This window comes from Schistocerca americana, chromosome X (genome assembly GCF_021461395.2).
Source record: "Schistocerca americana isolate TAMUIC-IGC-003095 chromosome X, iqSchAmer2.1, whole genome shotgun sequence".
In the NCBI taxonomy this organism is placed as follows: domain Eukaryota; kingdom Metazoa; phylum Arthropoda; class Insecta; order Orthoptera; family Acrididae; genus Schistocerca; species Schistocerca americana.
Window position 1 is genome coordinate 762,825,158 of NC_060130.1, and position 19,848 is coordinate 762,845,005.

The following is a 19,848-nucleotide window of genomic DNA, read 5'->3' on the forward strand; positions in this document are numbered from 1 at the left end:
CTTGAATCTGCACCTGTATCTTAGTATACTTTTATTATTTACTATATCTGTCATATGTCGCATAAACTGCGCTCACGTTTTTCCTTGCCAATATTTCAAAATGTCATTACTTTGTTTGAGAATTGAGAAAAATATTTTATGGTTTTATGTAGAAATAATCTGAACAGTCGTCCATACATATTAAAAAACTGCAAATGTACATTCTGTCAATCATTTTCATGTCACTGTGTTAGCATTGCTACATCATTTCTGCAATTCGTCGTTTTATTTGCCAAAAAAATGCTAAATAGCTCTATCAGTACTGAAAAAACTCCTCGAGACTTATAATTGAACAGAACATGCCAATTTTTTTCTTCCCCCTCTGATGGTAGGTGCAGATTCTAACGCTCCTCCAGCATCAGTACTTTCGGGTGGAGGGGGGGAGGGGATAATGATATTTCACTGTACCACTTTGCAGGTCATGTACTGGTAGTTTCTAAAGTTCCCACAACAACAGTAGTTTCAGGGAGAGGGATAATAATATTTCTCCCCCTCCCTTTGCAGGTCATGTTTTTTGTAAACAGCTCAACAGCATTAGAACAGTCTCTTACTTAATAGAAGCACTTAATCGATAGGCTCATTAACACTGAAAAGAAACAAAATTGTCTGTCACCTAGTGTCACTTTAATTATCTTTGTTGTTAGGGGTAAGTTTTTGTGAACCATTCATATGGTATCTTTTCCCGTGTTCTGTAGACATGGTTTCACATTTTCGTTAGAATCAATATGATAGCGGAGCAGCCTATAAAATCTACGACTGATAGTAACCTACACGCAAAGAAACAGACTGCAGTTGTCACTCAGGTTGTCCTATTTAATTTTTCTTTCGGAAATGATTATTACACCAATGAATCAGCTGCTTCTGACAGTCAGACACTTTTTCTGCAGATTTAATCTTGTCATTTGGTGACTGTAATTGACATTTACTAAGGTGCGCGTCATATATCTTGGCGGCCGAGTTTAGGTTCGTTCTGCGCATTTGACGTCACAAATCACAGTCAGCCAATGAACGTTGCCAGATCTCGACTGCAGTGCAGAGCACGGACGAGTGTCTTCAATTTTAGAAACGTTCAGTCATAAATGAAGTAATTGAACAAAAGCAATGTCTTGATAGCAGACTTTCTTTTATAGAAAGTTTGGAAAAAGCATTCTTTACACCAATTGCTTCATATTCTATTAATTAATTAAACCAAACAAACAATAAGCCTCCTAATTCAGGCGATAGCAAGGAAAGGTGTTTGTATCAGTCTCACGAACCGCTTTTTCGCAATAAAGAACAGCGGTAATTGTTTATTTCCTATTGTACTTCGACGCAACGTGAGTAATTCATAGTCATCCCAACAGTGTTTGTCGGTATTTTGCAGACGTTTAGAGTGCTCCAGGAGATGCGAGAAATGAGTAGCTGCGTTGGCGTAATGGTTAAGGTGTTGGGCTGCTAATCGGAAGATTGTTGCATACTAAAAATTTTATTTATTTAAAAACAATAGCGAAGTGTCTTACTTAATGAATTTTATTCGTTTGAATGTAATGTTTTGAAATTTCCTGTGCTTCATTATAATCATAATAAGTTTTCAGTTTTTGTAATTTTCTCCTCCAATATTTCTTTTCACAGCAATTAAAAACAACGAAAAGGCACACATACAATACTCATGTTATCCGTTTTGTTTGTATATCGCCTCTTCCGCAGTCGCTGTTTTACTATTCATATTGAGATATATTCTTTTGCGGCAGTATTAAAAGTATTATTTAGAGCAGAATTTCGGCTCGCACGTTGCCGAGCTATTTGATTGTCTGACGGAATTCTTTGCTTCGCTGCTTTGGCAACATCATATTCAATGGTTTCGTCGACTGATCTATGTTTTGGCAAGTATTTGCTGTCCGTTGTGACAAAAACAAAATGTTTGCGCACTGTGCCTCACTGGCAATATATTTTAGTTTTATGTTTTATTACGTCCAAAATTCAGTTTTGTGTACTTCGCCAACTTCGCCAACTTCGTTTTAATCAGAACGTTTTAGAAAAAAGCGAAATGACTCTGGTATAAAGAAAGTTTTGTTACAGTTGCTAAAGATAGAATATTTCCCAATTTATAAACACTGTTTATGTTATAAAGGGTGTTCATTTTATGGGGACATTGAAATCTCTTGAAAACGACACCCAGAGCCAAAAGAAATCCTAATGAAAATTAGTTCCTCCCGGAAGGGGACATCCAATTATAACAAATTTGACTACAAATTCGTCGAATTTGGTATCATTGGATGTCCCCCTCTGAGACAAAAGAATTTAGTTATAAATTTGTTTGATCCGATGTGTAGATTTGCGGATATTTCAATGTCTCCAATTAAAATGAACACACTGTATAGTTGGAACCATGAACGACTGCGGTCGATTTAAGGCTCGTTCTACGCACCTGACGTCACGCATCCGCTGACAGCCAATGAGTGTTCAGTAGTTTTCTGAACGGTCTGCTGGGAATGTCTTGGCGAGTGCGAGTGTTAAATGTGATTGTAGTTATTCTTTGGTGAATTTTTATCGCATTTGTTGCAAGTTGTCATGGCTGATAATGGTGGTAAGCGACAAACTCTCCATAAACAGGCGAGGGACATAATTTACCGGATTCGCGCTTTTTTCAAGCGCGAAGCAGAAAACGGTGGACCTATCACGGATGTCGCCAGATCTCAGGAGCGCACTGCAGAAGCGACAGGCGTTAGCTTGAGAACCGTTCAGCGGATTGCCAATGAAGGAAAGTTATCTACGGAGACCTGTGGAAGCCCACTTTTCAGATCGCCAGGGAAATATCGCACTCGTGAAAGGACTGTAACTAATTTAGATAATTTCGACAAAGATGTTCTAAGACGAGAAGTGCTCAACATGTACAACACAGGCGAATTTCCTACTGTAAAAAAAATCACTGTGAAAATGCGTGAAACCATAAATTTTAAAGGTAGCATGACTTCAATGAATAGAATACTTAAAAACATTGGATTCAAATATGTACATACAAATGATGGAAGAAAGTTTTTAATGGAACGTAGTGGTATCGCTGCTTCAAGGGCACAGTTTTTAAGACGTATTATTGAAGTAAGAAAATCCGGGAATAAGAACATTTTTTTCTTGGACGAAACATGGCTGAACCAAAATCACACAAGGAAAGCGTGTTGGAAAATGAGTGATGGTTCGGGTGGGTTTAAAGTACCAGTTGGTAAGAGTGGACGAATAATTGTGCTTCACGCTGGTTCTGCTTCTGGATTCACTCCAGAAAGCAAATTAGTGTTCCGGGCAAAAAAGAGAAATTCAGGGGATTATCATTCCGAAATGAACTCTGAGACATTTAAATTGTGGTTTAGGAATCAGTTTCTCCCTTACTTGCCTGCAAACTCGGTGACTGTAATGGACAATGCGAGTTATCACTCTGTTGTTGTTGACAAGACACCCACAACAAGTACAAAAAAAGCCGATATCATGTTATGGCTTGCAAGTAAAAATATTCCACATACTGCCAACCAAACTCGTGCTGAAATGTTGAATCTTGTAGTGCTTCATAAGCCTCGCACAAAAGTTTATGAAATCGATTGTATTGCACAGGAACATGGACACACAGTTTTGCGTTTGCCACCGTACCATTGCCAATACAATCCGATAGAGTTAATTTGGGCACAAGTGAAAGGGTATGTCGCAGAACGAAACGTGACATTTAAAACTGCCGATACAGAAAGGCTTCTGCACGAAGCACTGGACAGAATTACTCCTTCAGCATGGGCTGAATGTGTTCGGCATGCACAAAGGCTACAGGAGGAGGACATGGACAGGGAAATTGTAATTGACAATCTGCTTGAACCCATCTTCATAACTCTAAGACCTGATGATTCGGACTGCGACACTGACTACAGCGATGCAGAAGACTATCGCAGCGATTGACAACAATGAAGGGTAAGGCACATACACAATAATACTCATGTTCTCTTTCTTGTTTTTGTTCCACAGTTGCAATTTTACCAATGGTATTGAAATATATTCCTCTTCTGCAACTGTAATAAGCGTCTTATTTAGACCAGATGCGTTTTTCTCTTTTGAAGCATCTTCATTGGGCAGCATTTTGTCTCCTCCATTGCCAAGTCACCTTTCGTAGTTTTGTGCTGAGGTAACACAATATTCAACGTTTGTGTCGGCCGATCAGTGTTTTAGCAAATAAATGCTTTTTGTGTGTACCACACACAAAAATTATATTTGACATAGCTCAGAGCACTGATACACAGTATATTCAAGTCCTAATGTTTTTGTAAGTCCACAGTTTTGTTTAACGTATTTTGTGTACTTCCTTTTGATTGATTGAAGTGCTTTAAAATAAAGTCAAACGCGCCCTGTGTAAATAAAACTTTTATTACAGTCGCGAAAGACGGAATATTTCTCAATATTACATACGACACCAATCTGGTACTTAAATTAAATGAGATGTTGTTATACAGTAAATTTTATATGAAATTTAGGTATCTTGTCCACATTTCATTCTCAACATTGTGGTAACTACAATCGAACATACGGAAAGTATACGCTATGAACTTTACCTCTGCAAACTCTTCAAAATTTCGTGCAATGGTTTACTACATTTAATGCTGCAATATAACTGCGTTGAAAATCGAAACAAAATTAAGTCATTTATGGGGGGAAGGTATCAGTCAAGAAGATGTGTCAAAATCAAATTTTTGGGCCAAATAGTTTTTGTGAAATCGAATGATAAGTGTGTCAAAGCAGTCGGAACACTATGTGTCTGCACAGGCGAGCAGTGCAGTGGTTACAAAATCGCGCACGGCGTGGAATGCGGGGAGCACGTCTCTGTAGCAGCGAAAGGTTTAATGCGGCCGTGGTGGCTTTACTTCATAAACTGCGCGCTCCCCCCTAAACGTAAGTTTGAGAACTACACTGCTACGGCGCTGCTTCTCTTGGCGCGTACAACTGGCAACGCTGCAATCTCCCGCGTCTGGGCGGGCATGCGCGAGCCGCCAAGATAAATGAATTGAACTATAAGAGACAACTAGTAGGATAATTTTTAGTCTCAGAATCCACTATGTAAATTGCCCCTGTAGTCATAAAGTTTCTAAATACACAAGAAAAAACTGTTAGTGCACAGAATGTTTCTTCAAAATAGCTTAAGTTTCTGAAATAGTGGTTTAATCTACAGTACGTGGAACACTACCAGTTTATGTACTGCACGCATTCTGAGCTGCAGCTCAGTAAATTCCACGCACTCTCACTCTGAAATAGCATTGTCACAATGCGACGTGGCTGGTTGCTTTCTCATCATTCTTTAAACAATCTGTCCACCTACCTGAATACGCTTCGAGTTGTTTGCCCCTTCACTCTACGATGGTAGATACTGGTTTAGCTGACAAATGCAGTGTTGACCACGCACAGGACACGTAACTCCAGTCCATGGGCAGTAGCTGAACGTTAGTTAAACTATCGAGTGTTCGGGATCTTTGCATGACTTGTTTGAAAAATGTCTAAAATGTCTTTTTAATTGGTTTATTGCCTGTAAAACAAGGAAAGTGGCTATCAAGTCCGTACTTAATATCCCGACACTAATTATGCCATGTTACTGACTGTCTCTGTAACAAGTTCACACCCAAACGCAGCCAGAAAATAGTCCGACCCGATATTTTAAACGTCCCAAACAGCCACTGACCCACGAGACTATTTTAAAAAAAGTCTGTATTTCAACATCAATAATAATATGTATACAAAAGGAACCCACCACCTTAGTGATTAGTGGGTCATAACAATTCCACAATGTTATATATTCAGCAGCTATTTTTATTTTTATTATTATATTGGTACTACGTTTATTATTGTGAGCTACAGACAGGATACTACAGGATAATAGGCAGACTACAGCTATTAATCTATTCTACTTGCTAATTGTTAGTTTTCTTCCTACTTATTAATTCCTAACTGCCTGCAGCGTTACAGGAGTGTCAGCGTAGATATATACCTACTACTTTAGGCCCTGCTCATCGAGCTAATCCCGATGAGCGTGCCCCTGACACTGGGCAGGCCAAGATTGTTTGTCGCTGCAGGTTCCTAACTTAATATCTATATCTAAAGCTACAACTACTGTACTAACCTACGACAATTCCGGTGCTTTAGTCTTGATCAGTGTACCCTGGTCCCCCTAGTCCCGCACGTGGTGGATTGCAACTGTAAAGTCGACCTGTCCACGCACAGGCGGTATAGGATCAAGGTAATTGGACACATTCGGTATTTGTCGTTAGTCGTGAAAGTCCCTCAAGTATGCTGTCAGTACTTTCCGTGATACCTCATCTGCCAGTCTGTTCAGAGTTTCAAAAGTTTCTTCATGTCCTAATAGGTCATATGTGTTGTTATGTGGAAGCTGTTGTCTTAGTGTCACTGCTACATCATCTAAAAGGGGGCACTCGTAAACCACATGGTCGGGAGTGCCCTCCGAAGCACCACAGTCACACTCGGGTGCAGCCTTTTTCCCAAACCGACGCAAGTATGTCGGGTAGGGCCCATGACCAGTGAGAAAGTGTATTAGACCCCGCGTTGGCTCGAAGTACTTCATCCCTAGCCATTCTTTTACATTTGGCAGGAACCCAAAGGTTCTTCTGCCAGTTTCTTCCGTTTCCCAAGACTGCTGCCATAAGTCCTCACCCCTTCTGTGTATTTCTCCCTTGTCCCTCACCAGTGCTCCCAGGATATTCTCTATTTTCGTGTTGTTTCCCTTCTTAACCCAATACCATGCTGCTTGCTCTCGTATTTTTATATCTAAAGGACAGAGCCCCATTATTATTAATAGTGCACTTCCTGGAGATGTTCTGTACGCCCCTATAGATCTTAATAGCATGTTTCTTTGAACTCTTCTCACTGCCATGGCAGGCACCACCCTCATGAGCCTATGTGTCCAGACTCCCGATCCGTAACCCACTACTGACGTTAATATACTATGATGGTACAGCTTGATTAGGTGTGGTGGAAGGTGAAATCGTTTATGGCCTATGGAAGTAAGGTTGTTTAGTAATTGTAATGCTTTTTGGGTTACGGACTCAATGTGCCTTCCAAAGTTCCACCTTTCATCGATGATGACGCCCAAGTAGCGAGTCTCATGTCGTCTTATAACTGGTGAGCCTCCGATTCTGACTGTAGGGTTCCTTACCAGCTGACCCTTCAGTAATAAGTACGTCGATTTTGTTGGTGAGATCGTCATCTTAGTATTCGTACACCACAGTTGTAATTTGGTCATTGCTCTGTCTATTTTTGGCTCAATGTCCTCACGGCTCCGGCCGCCGACCAACAGAAGGAGGTCATCTGCGTAGGCTATCACCTCTAGCACTTCTTCACTCTGTTGCAAACTATCTAAAAGCGGCTCCATATGGATGTCCCAGAACAAGGGACCTAAGATGGAACCCTGGGGACATCCCTTAGTTATAGTTTTTCCTACTCTACCGCTAGGGGATGATAGCCAGACCTCCCGCCCTTCACAATAGCTCCTCAGGCAACCATATAGCGACCCTGGACACTCCTTCTCCCGCAAGCAGGAGAAGAGCGAAGGCCACCACAGGTTGTCAAAGGCGCCACTGATGTCAACCATGATGCCAACAACGTACTTGTATGGGTTAGAATCGCGGACCTCAGCCGCCAGAGTGATGTCATCAGTTGCCGATCGCCCCAGCCTGAAGCCGAACTGCCTGCCACTCATCCCGCACAGCACTCGGTGTGCAGTCAGTCTGTCAGCTAGCAGTTTCTCAAATAATTTTCCAAGGATGTCCAGTAGGCACATCGGTCTGTAGGACTTGACATCCGCTGGGTCCTTGTCGGGTCCCTTTTTGATTATCACAAAGTTTGCCTCTTTCCAGATTTTCGGGAATTTTTCCTGTCTTAGGCACTCATTGTATAACTGGGTTAGTGGCGCCACCAGTTGAGGTGCCAGGAACTGCACCACCTCCGCCACAATGCCGTCTGGGCTGGGGGATTTCCCTGTTTTTAGTTCTTTGATGTGGCCAGCCACCTCCTCTTCAGAGAAGGGGTAGACTGTCCTGTTGTTAGCTATTCTGTCCAGATCTTGATTTCGTAGCTGGGACTGGCCTCATCGTCATCAGGCAGCAGGGATCGGAGAAGGACCTCGGCAGTCTCCTGCCAGGACTCCATCATCCCATCCCCGTGCCTGACCGTTGATAGCATCATTGGTGATTGGATCTTTTCCCTTACTAGTTTGTAGGGTACTCCCCTTGGATCCAAGGCCAACTGGTCCAGCACAAATCTTTCCCAACTGCGTAATCTGACTTCTTTCAATTCTTTTTGAAATTTCTCTTTTGCCTCCCAGTATTGCAGCAACCATCTTTGCTTTTCCCACCAGACGACACTGCGCTGGTAGTGCCTCCTCAGCCTTCTGACAGACTGACGCATTTCCTCAAGTTCAGCTGACCATGGTGACGGGGAGGCCGCCATGGCCCTCCTTCTGGTTGGAACAGCTGCCTTAACCACTCTGGTAACTGCGCCCACCAGTTCCTTGGCCCGCTTTTCTATGTCCAGGTCTTGTTGTGCGTCACCTTCTGGCAATGGAGGAATGTCGCACTCTCTCGCTAGTCTCTCCCAATCAGCTCTCTTGAAGTTCAGTTGCAACTCCCACCCCGTGGCCCAGTGACAGCCTCTATTCCCTAGGCTAAACATTATGGTCACTTGTTGTAGCGTTCTCTCTAACTTCCCAATTCTGAATGATGTTGGCAGAATTTGGTGTAACTAACGTTGCATCTATATGGGTGCCGTGGCCCCCTCCCGCTGCATAGATGGGAGGGTTGCCAGGTCTATTTGCAACCACAAGTTGTAAAGCCATAATCATATCCTCCACTTTTTCGCCATTTTCATCTCTTGTGCCACTGTACCAGAGGGGGGAATTTTGCATTTATATCGGCTGTTATAACCAGTTTGCGTCCCCACAACGCCGTGGCTACTCTTGTTAGGTGATCCAGATGTTGTTCGATATTGTCTCCATATTGAAAATACATATTTATAAAGGTTATAATTCCCATGGGAGCCTGTATCTCCAAGACGTTGCAGTGACTGGTGGAGAATTGTGCGAGTGTTGTTACACGTAGAGACTGGTTTGTAATGACAATTGCCGCTTTGGGGGTTTCCCCACTACTAACTATTTGCCACGTAGCGGCTGCAAATGAAAGTTTCCCAGCTTGAGAGTACGGCTCCTGTAAGCAGAGTACGTCAAGCCTCCTCTCCTCCACCTCCCTTTGGAGCTCCTGCATCACAAGTCTGCTGTTATGCGTGTTTAGTTGTCCAACAGTTAATTTAGTCATTATGGGAAGCAAGTGTGCATTCTATCGTCAGGCCAAGTCTAGCTCCAATCAAAGGCGATTCGACCATGAGCTAGGACTGTTTGAATGTAGATGTCGTCTAGGTCAAATTTCTCCCCACGTCTCTCAAACACTTTCTTGAGTAAGTCTCGCAGGGCTCCGAAGTCGGTGGGAAGGTTCACTGACTTTAAGTGTATTCTATCTACAGCCTCCATTACCGAGAAGGTGACCTTTCTTCCATTCTCATGTCCTACCCGGACCACATGTTGTAAGGCAGTGGTCAGGATAGCCGGCTGCTCCAATCTCGCTAGTTGCATTGTAAATTCAATGTTGGGATACACCCTAACCGGGTCTACAGGCGGTAGCCTGATTACTGAGGTATCTGCCACGGTTGGGTTTGCGCTGGTGCTAGAAACTGTACTTTCTTGGAGTGGTTGTTGTTTAGTATGTTTAGGTTCGTGAGTAGCGGCCAGGGAGGCCGCCACCACCACAGGATGCTTCTGCCGTTGTAGATCTTTATTCTGCCTTTCTCCCCAGTTTGGGGGAGGGGGAGCTGTGTTCTTTTCCGGAAAATCAGTTTGTATGCATCTGTCCACCATAAAGAGATCTGTTTGAATTTCTTTCTCTATTGTTATAATTTTGACGGTGCCCGAAACCGACCTTAAAAATTCCCTAAATCTGTTAGCCCTCACAGCATCCCTCCTTCTTTTACTCGGGGACTTGTGTTTAAGTATCCTGTTAACTGAGCCCTGCTCAGCCATAGTCGATTCTGGAAATGAGGCGTTGTTCCAGCATCCTGTAAGTGGGGCAGTTCCGTCCCGTGGCACCACAGGATTTCTTCCCACGATTTTTATACGGAATGCAGGCCCACTCTCACCGCACCTGGAGCAAGCCGACCCCCTGGTGCAGTGCCTCAGAATGTGGTCCAGGTCGCCACAGTTATGGCAGCGAGGTACCACGATATAGTCTCTGGTGTTAATGGCGTGAAAGCCTACGTATAGTCTGCCCATTGATCTTATTCTTTTCCACAATTGCGCAGAGACCTCGGCCACGTGATGTACCACATCACGATCTCGAGGCCCTGTTTTGAATTTCAACTTGAAAGAGTTGTTGAATTCCTGTTCATTCATGTCATCGAAATTTTGTGATCTAATGGTCTCATGTAGCTCTTCATTCGTCATTACCGTGGGTACATCATATAATATTATTAGTGGATTTCTCTTTCTAGGTGGTTCACACTTCACAACTGAGTTTAGTTTTTGATTATTTAGAAGCTTCTCTTTATCCTCCTCACTAGCAACTTCCACAATTACAGAGTTTCTACTGGGTTTAACTTTTTTAATTTTAATTTTATCCTTGACTGGATCTATTGTTGTTGTTAACAGCTCTTGTATTCTTTTAACGCTAGTATCTTGGCCAGGCCGGGTCCTCAAGAAGACTGCTGTGTCTGACCATTTTACAACTTTTTCAATGGTGTCTTTGGTTGATATTTGTTTAGTTGGCGCCTGTGCAGCCACAGCCGCCCAAGTCTTAGTTGGTTGTTTCCTTAGCCTTTCATTTTCCTTTTCTAATTCCATAATGCGGCCTTCCAGTCTTGCATGAGCTATGGCCCAGGCCGATAGCTCGTTCTTGATTGTGTTAAGAGCCGCTTGACTAATTTTTCCGTTTTTCACATTTTGCTCTAAGAGCATAGTAATTCCTGTATGCCTCTGCACGACACTCTCATCATCTGCCTGTCCCGTCCCGTCCTGTGGAGAGGGAGCAGACATTGTAGAAGCCCGTAAAGGCACACTCGTATCACTCGCTTCGGTTTCAGCCATCATAGGTACGAGTGATAAAAAGATATGAGAGCCCACCTCTTGCCCCGGACCGGCTCCTCTGGCATGGGGGAGGGGGGGGGGGGGACTGCTGCAGCTCGCCCACCGACCTCGCCCCTAGGTCAAGGGCACTCCCGAGCTGCTGGGTTCAACGCGCCGTTGCCAGCGCACTGGTCCCCCACGGTGGCCCCGTCATCGACGATTTCACGCGACGCTCCTCGGCAAGTGCACCCCGCACTCCGGAGAGGCGGATGCACCTCTTGTCCTTCGCCGCCTACTTGCCCGAGTTTCCACCTCTCGGCCAAGGACCCACTCCTACTCAGGTGGCGGGTCGGTCCCCCAGTCGTTCGGCGGTCTGGACCCATCTAACCTGGCCCAGGCGATGTCACCACCTCCTGGGTTTGGCAGAACACGCCCCGGTTACCCAGGGGCGCGGCGAAGCACCCTTGCCGACTCGCGCCGCAAACCCACGCTGACAAACGAAGTCGCCAGCATGCAGAGCACCTGTTGGTCTGGGCCCTGCGAACTTTTGACCATTTGCGAGATACACAGTCAGTCGTTCAGTACTCTTCTTGTACAGAAGTGCTCGCCACAAAGTTTAGTAACTTGCACGAAACACGTCACGCGGTGTTTATGTATGACTTGTAATGTTCTCACGCGTAATCTCCTAAAATAAATAACTCACAAAGCTCAAACTTTCTCAAAATACTCAACACTGTGGTCGCTTTTCATCAACTGCACAAGATCCGATCAAACACGCGGATTTCTTCATTTTGGTACAAATTTGATCAGTGTGATTTAACGTAGGTGTTAAACAGAAGACGGCTCCCGTGCGACTATCTCGACTCAAAGATCTTAGGCACCAAGCTCTACTCAAACGCGCGAGAAAAATGATTCAAATGGCTCTGAGTACTATGGGACTTAACATCGGAGGTCATCAGTCCCCTAGAACTTAGAACTACTTAAACCTATCTAACCTAAGGACATCACACACATCCATGTCCGAGGCAGGATACGAACCTGCGACCGTAGCGGTCGCGCGGTTCCAGACTGAAGCGCCTAGAACCTCTCGGCCACACCGGCCGGCCGCGCGTGAAACCATGAGTTCTGATTGGCTAATGTGTTAAGCAGCCAAGCAGACCATCTCGAGCACTTCTGTACTCGTAGTATTTCTAATGTCAGCCAATCAGATTACCACACATAATATAGAGTAGAAATTTCGTAATTTTGAAACTAGGTAAAATTTAATGAAAACAAAATACGATTCCTTTCCACAAAATAAATTACTAATAAATTTAATACTCAACGCCCCTTCTGGCTGCCCTTTACAAAATCAAGCTCACTCGGACAAAAGTCACAAAATTCCCTATAACACAACAACTTTTTCATGCTTACATTTAGATAGTTTTAATAAAATATCACATTCTCACTTTACGTATGTCCCCCATTCGCTCCCTCAGGCTCTTCAAAACACTCACACAACCAGAACACAATGAAATAATAATTTTCCAATGCACTCTTAATTACACTGGATATCTGTGGCAATGAAACTGAAGATATTTCCAGAAAACTAGATTATACGAACCTATCCTCTTGGTTGTAGTTTCAGTTGATACTACAGATGAATACATTACAGTCCCTAACTCGGTTTCACAACTCCAGCACAGTTATAATGTGTTTCAGGTGGAATTTTATATCTCCTAAAGTAGTGAAGTTATTTATTTGAAATTTTAGCAGTATGGTTCTATTGTCAATAGAAGTTGGTACACTAAATATGAAAAAGATCGATTAATATTTAATAGTACCTCTTCAGATTCACACAGAGAATGCTCGCCCGGCCCAGTAGCCAGCGTCAGCTGTGCGAGAGTGGGAACCATTTCCTCTCCTCCCGGCTCCATGGCAAGCCACGTTTTGAGAGCAAGATGACAACTCGTAATAATTTGCTACATTACAGTATGAACTACATACATGACAATATACAGAGCAGGGTCCAAAAAAAATGTATCCACTGTTTAGAAGTCCATAACTTGCAAACTAATTGACGGAGTTGTCTCTTTTTGGTGAAAGTGTAGCTTAAAGTCCAACTTAAAGATATCACTGTAGGTGTTCGAAATGGTCACCATTGACATCCACACACAAACGATGCCGCTGTACCGTAGTACAGACTACTGACTGCAACGTGTTCAGTTGGATATTTGCACTTGAATGTACGATGGATTCTCGAAACTAATCTAATGTGTGTGGCTTTTGTCGATAAACGACGTCCTTTAGTGTTCCCCACAAGTAAAAGTGCAGAGGAGCTAGGTCTGGGGAACGTAGTGGATACTCCACAGCACCTCTACGGCCTATCCACCTTCCTGGTAGATTTTCGTTGAGATACGCCCTAACACGATTTTGATAGTGGGCTGGGGCACCATCTTGTTGAAAGTAAACTCTTCCGTCTCCACACAAGTCTCGGATGGCAGGTAAAATGGATGTCTGAAGCTTCTGAAGGTACACCTCACCGGTAACTGTGCCGTCAAAGAAGAATGGCCCAATCAAGCACCGGTAAGACAACCCACACCACACATTTCTTCCTGGCAAATTCGTGGCTTTGTCTACATGGACGTTCGGATTTTCGGCGGCCCAATAGATGCAATTGTGGCGATTTACTGTACCATTGAGTTTGAACTGTGCCTCATCAGACCACACAATCATCTCTGTAAACTCTTCATCGTTGCGCACCATGTTAGTAAACCACTCACAGTACTCCATTCTGCGATTTGGGTCATCCTCGTTCATTGCGTGTAGCAGTCGTGTGATGTAGCACTTCCACATTCCTGTATTCAAAATTCGCCGAACACTTGAGCGACTCACTCCAGTTTCACGGGCACACTGTCTCACAGACTTCTGTGGTGAGCGAGTGAATTGTTGTAACACACGATGGGAGTTAGCTGGACTTGTTACTATTACTGGTCGTCCAGATAGTTGTTTGTGTATATCTTTAACACAGCCTTTGGCTTCAAATTTGTCTCCAATGCGACGAATCGTTAAACGTGTTGGTGTCTCTGTTTGATACTCATTTCTCCATTGCCATTGAACCTCATTAATGTTTTCGTACTTAAAATACCACTTCAAAACTGGCTTCCTTTCATCGAATGTAAGCCTTGCGCCAGCCATGTTTACTCGAAACTAGGTGCAACTAAGAACAAAATACTGACTATCTGGCGACTGTCATCTGACAAAACAAAAAAAACGCAGTACAACACTTGTGTGGCGATTACCGGAACTACAAACTATTACACTACCAAAGATGAGACAACTTCGTCAATTAGCTTGCCAGTTATGGACTTTTAAATAGTGGATACATTTTTGGGACCCCTCTGTATGTTTGGAACACATTACATTAAACACAAGACACTATATAGAGTCAGCAGCTGCAATTACAGAGGATTATTTGAAAATGTAACTGCTGTTTTATGGCTTACAAGAAATAGGTTCCAAAATGTTTACAATATTCACATTTTAGACATTTATCAGAGTCTGTTAAATACAGTAAGCTCTACAGTGTAATGTATTGAAACATAAGTGAAGTAGCTTTTGTTGATCTTGGCTGTGGACTATGTGGTCACAAATTGACTGAAAGAAATTATGGTAATGGGCTCAATATCATAACATAAGTGCCCATGCACAACAACTGCAAAAATTGATGAAAGACGGATGTATAAACAAAGGCTAATAAATTAACCTTTCTTTCGTTATACCACCCAACGTTACTTCCATTGCTTAATTATTCAGTGATGCTAATACAAAAAGTTAGCCAGAGAATAATACATCAGAACTATTAGCCAAGCCAACAAGTTATGTTCAATGAAAGAATACTACTTGCATGGCAATAAAACTGTACAACTGTTCACCGTATCATATTTCAAACATTAGCTTGAAAGATAAATTTTAACAAACAACAAAACTATTGCTTATAAAAGCCCTTTCTACTCAGGCAATGATTACATACTAAATGTAAAAAATTGAAAATAGCCTACAGTGTAGTAGAACTAAAATATACACAGATGGATAGGATACATAATAAAATCCAGATGTGTTATTATGTGAGGTGGAACTGAAATAAAATCAGTGTAGGTAGACAGTACAATAAGTACAAAATGTGTAATTATGTATGATGCCATTGTATTTAAGAATGATATGCCTTGATAATTAAGTAGCGTGTATGATCATTATTGTGTTAAACTGACTGTGCAAATATGTACTTGGATCTGATCCATATACTTACATCGAAATTTGCTAAATAAATAAATCTCTATGTTATAAGATAACGCAGGGCACGGAAAATGCCAAATACGTGGGTTGCCCAGAAGATGATGCACTGCATTTTTATCTTCAACGATTCTTCATTGAACATAGCGAGAATTACACACAAGAAAGAATGATGTTTTATCTGAACACCCTATTTTTCCACGTAATCTCCATCTCGTCTATGGCCTTCCTCTAGCTCAAAACAAGGGCGTGTAAGCCCTGTCGGTGTCAGTTCTTGTGCTGGTGGCGGAGCCAGTGCTTCGCTGTGAGAATCACCTTCTCATCGTCCTCAAAATGTCTTCCACGAATGGCATCCTTTAATGGCGAATGACAACATCAACTCGCAACAACATGTCAGGTATGACAGCTGTGGATGGTCTTCTCCACCGCTGCAAATCGTGGAGCTCCACCGAACCTCCTGGTGACCTTACCGCCCGTGCCCAGCGATTAACTGTACTTCTGTCGACAGCAGATGCTCCATTGACTTTGCACAAGCGTTTGTGAATATTCCCCATAGTTTCTTTCTCTGCAGTGAGAAATTCAATGACGGCACATTGCTTGTAACATACATCACCTACAGACGCCAGTTTGAAACTGTCCTGCAGCTACCGTATCTGTCGGAAGTGACGGAAACTTGGTACGCTCACTCAAGAGACTTCAAATAATACATACGTAACGTTTCGCATTCGTAGAATTGTTTCCGGATGAGAAAAAAAATGGTGTGCATTACTTTCTGGGCAGCTCTCGTAACATACAATAACTTTTTAACAAATGAATTATCGTTCCAATATCACTGCTACAGTGCACAGAACAATAATAATTTCAGGAGCTGTAGGATCAGATGCAACATAGATTTTTTCACTGATGTGTTCCATAACTTGAAAGGCATCAGAACTTTACTATCTCACGTACTGTAGTGTACATTATGCGAGACGTATGTGCTATGTTCTGAAGACCGCCAGTCTGCAATCTCTATTGGCTTTGTTAGGCATATTTCCTTTATTTGTGTCCTGAGATTGTTTCTCAGTGACATACCTGAATAAAATCTTCTCGGTTTACAACTCACATAGAATAAAACACATAATTTCCACTATGACCAGGACTTAAAACTATATAGACTGGCACAGTGTTCTGTTTATATATGTGCAACAGCAGCATATGGAATCTTCCAGAGAAGGCTGAAGTGACACATGCAAGTAAGGTGAGTTGGGTAATGCATAACAGCCCCCATCTGCTGTGGGACTAATTGACGTCAAGTGACCGAAGGGGCCAGCACCACGTTTGTAAATGTCACTCACAGTTCCCCCCAAGCGTCAAGCATCTGTCTTTGTTTTTGCTTTATATCAAAGGCCTGCTCTCAGTTTCAAACGTAGCTCCAGCCCCTCATGCCACCAGACATCACTCAGTGCCGCTTCAGACTGGAGCTGTTTTGAGCTGCCGAAATCGCCTTCCACATGTGCATCACTTTGGCAACCTCTGGAAGATTCCGGACACTGCTGTCACACTTATACAAACAGAATATCTTGCCAGCCTCAGCAGTCAGTGATTTTAACTCCTGATGAAAATGATAGAGACAGCTATCAAAAGCTCGAATGAGAAAATTGAGGAGATTTCACTGAATTCCTAGATCGTTTGTAACAGTGACGTATTTCTGCCTCAGCTGTGACCTTATCTACAAGTAAATGTTCGGGATATGAAAATATGAGATCCTTTTTTCCCATTTTTTTCCCAAAACATGCATCTGATTCTTCATTTAACTGATTGTAAGATAAGAATGTGTTACATTTATACATTGTTTTTAAGCTTAGTAAAATGTTTTTCATGGGTAGTATCATTATACACTCCTGGAAATTGAAATAAGAACACCGTGAATTCATTGTCCCAGGAAGGGGAAACTTTATTGACACATTCCTGGGGTCAGATACATCACATGATCACACTGACAGAACCACAGGCACATAGACACAGGCAACAGAGCATGCACAATGTCGGCACTAGTACAGTGTATATCCACCTTTCGCAGCAATGCAGGCTGCTATTCTCCCATGGAGACGATCGTAGAGATGCTGGATGTAGTCCTGTGGAACGGCTTGCCATGCCATTTCCACCTGGCGCCTCAGTTGGACCAGCGTTCGTGCTGGACGTGCAGACCGCGTGAGACGACGCTTCATCCAGTCCCAAACATGCTCAATGGGGGACAGATCCAGAGATCTTGCTGGCCAGGGTAGTTGACTTACACCTTCTAGAGCACGTTGGGTGGCACGGGATACATGCGGACGTGCATTGTCCTGTTGGAACAGCAAGTTCCCTTGCCGGTCTAGGAATGGTAGAACGATGGGTTCGATGACGGTTTGGATGTACCGTGCACTATTCAGTGTCCCCTCGACGATCACCAGTGGTGTACGGCCAGTGTAGGAGATCGCTCCCCACACCATGATGCCGGGTGTTGGCCCTGTGTGCCTCGGTCGTATGCAGTCCTGATTGTGGCGCTCACCTGCACGGTGCCAAACACGCATACGACCATCATTGGCACCAAGGCAGAAGCGACTCTCATCGCTGAAGACGACACGTCTCCATTCGTCCTTCCATTCACGCCTGTCGCGACACCACTGGAGGCGGGCTGCACGATGTTGGGGCGTGAGCGGAAGACGGCCTAACGGTGTGCGGGACCGTAGCCCAGCTTCATGGAGACGGTTGCGAATGGTCCTCGCCGATACCCCAGGAGCAACAGTGTCCTTAATTTGCTGGGAAGTGGCGGTGCGGTCCTCTACGGCACTGCGTAGGATCCTACGGTCTTGGCGTGCATCCGTGCGTCGCTGCGGTCCGGTCCCAGGTCGACGGGCACGTGCACCATCCGCCGACCACTGGCGACAACATCGATGTACTGTGGAGACCTCACGCCCCACGTGTTGAGCAATTCGGCGGTACGTCCACCCAGCCTCCCGCATGCCCACTATATGCCCTCGCTCAAACTCCGTCACCTGCACATACGGTTCACGTCCATGCTGTCGCGGCATGCTACCAGTGTTAAAGACTGCGATGGAGCTCCGTATGCCACGGCAAACTGGCTGACACTGACGGCGGCGGTGCACAAATGCTGCGCAGCTAGCGCCATTTGACGGCCAACTCCGCGGTTCCTAGTGTGTCCGCTGTGCCGTGCATGTGATCATTGCTTGTACAGCCGTCTCGCAGTGTCCGGAGTAAGTATGGTGGGTCTGACACACCGGTGTCAATGTGTTCTTTTTTCCATTTCCAGGAGTGTATGTGACATTATCAACTCTCTCGTTTTTCCATTAAGTTCTTGGGACCTGTAATGATGTCTGCTAACTTCAGTGTTCTCAACAGCAAAATTCTGATATTTGGACTTCTTCTCACTCGTGTTTACTTTTGTGATAATCGATTATATTTGTTTCTCTGATATTCGTAAACAGTGCTATACTTACACAATTGTGTGGCATACTTTCCAGTTGCTTGTACTATGATTTCATTTGGGACTCCTACAGTGAACTTACAGGTGAAAAAGACTGCTATTTTCCTATAATGTTTGTATCACGTTTTTGCACCAATTTAGTGAATAAAACTTTGTCATCATCCTACAGCGAGAATCAGTGCTGTTTTGCTGTGACTCATGTATAAGGCCATGGGCCCAGTAATGATTGAGACGAGTTTTTTTGCCATGCAAATAAAATGGAATACTGGGTGCAGTATCAAAATGGTGTGTGAGCTTAAGTTTTTGAGGTTATTTCCGCCATTTGCCAGTGAAAACATAAACTTAAAATCATAAAAAAAGTGGCATTACAAGCATTATCAAGCTCAAAGGAGTCAAGAAGTGGCTGGCTTGCTAGTTTCAAGTGTATGGAACCTAAGTGCCATGGGAGCTTGGGATACTCTAACAAGCCAAACAGTTAAACCAATCTGTAATGATGACATGAACACTGCAGCAATACCAGTATATAAAAAGGAGCCCATAGTGTGCGAAAAGATTGACAACCCAGCTCAGAAAATTATCAGAAAGTCAACTGAGGAGAAGCCATTGCTACATATTATAATTTATGAATCTTCAGCTGCCATGTGGACCTAACTACTTTCAGTTTATGAACAGAAAAAGAATGAAAGCATATATTTACTCCAGTAGCAATGGTACAACTAAAAAAAATAGATGTTGAAAGTGGTGGGGCTACAACTACACTGATGGAAAAAAATTCCAGTACCAAAAAATAATTAACATAAGGTAACGAAATTTCTAGAATAACTTTGTCTAGGTAACATGTTTAAGGGATTAACTTTACAATAGCACACGTTAATACTTGTCCAAGATATTTCAAATGTGAAATGCTGGTACATTAATAACCAGTGTAAGCACAAGAATGATGAATGCAAAC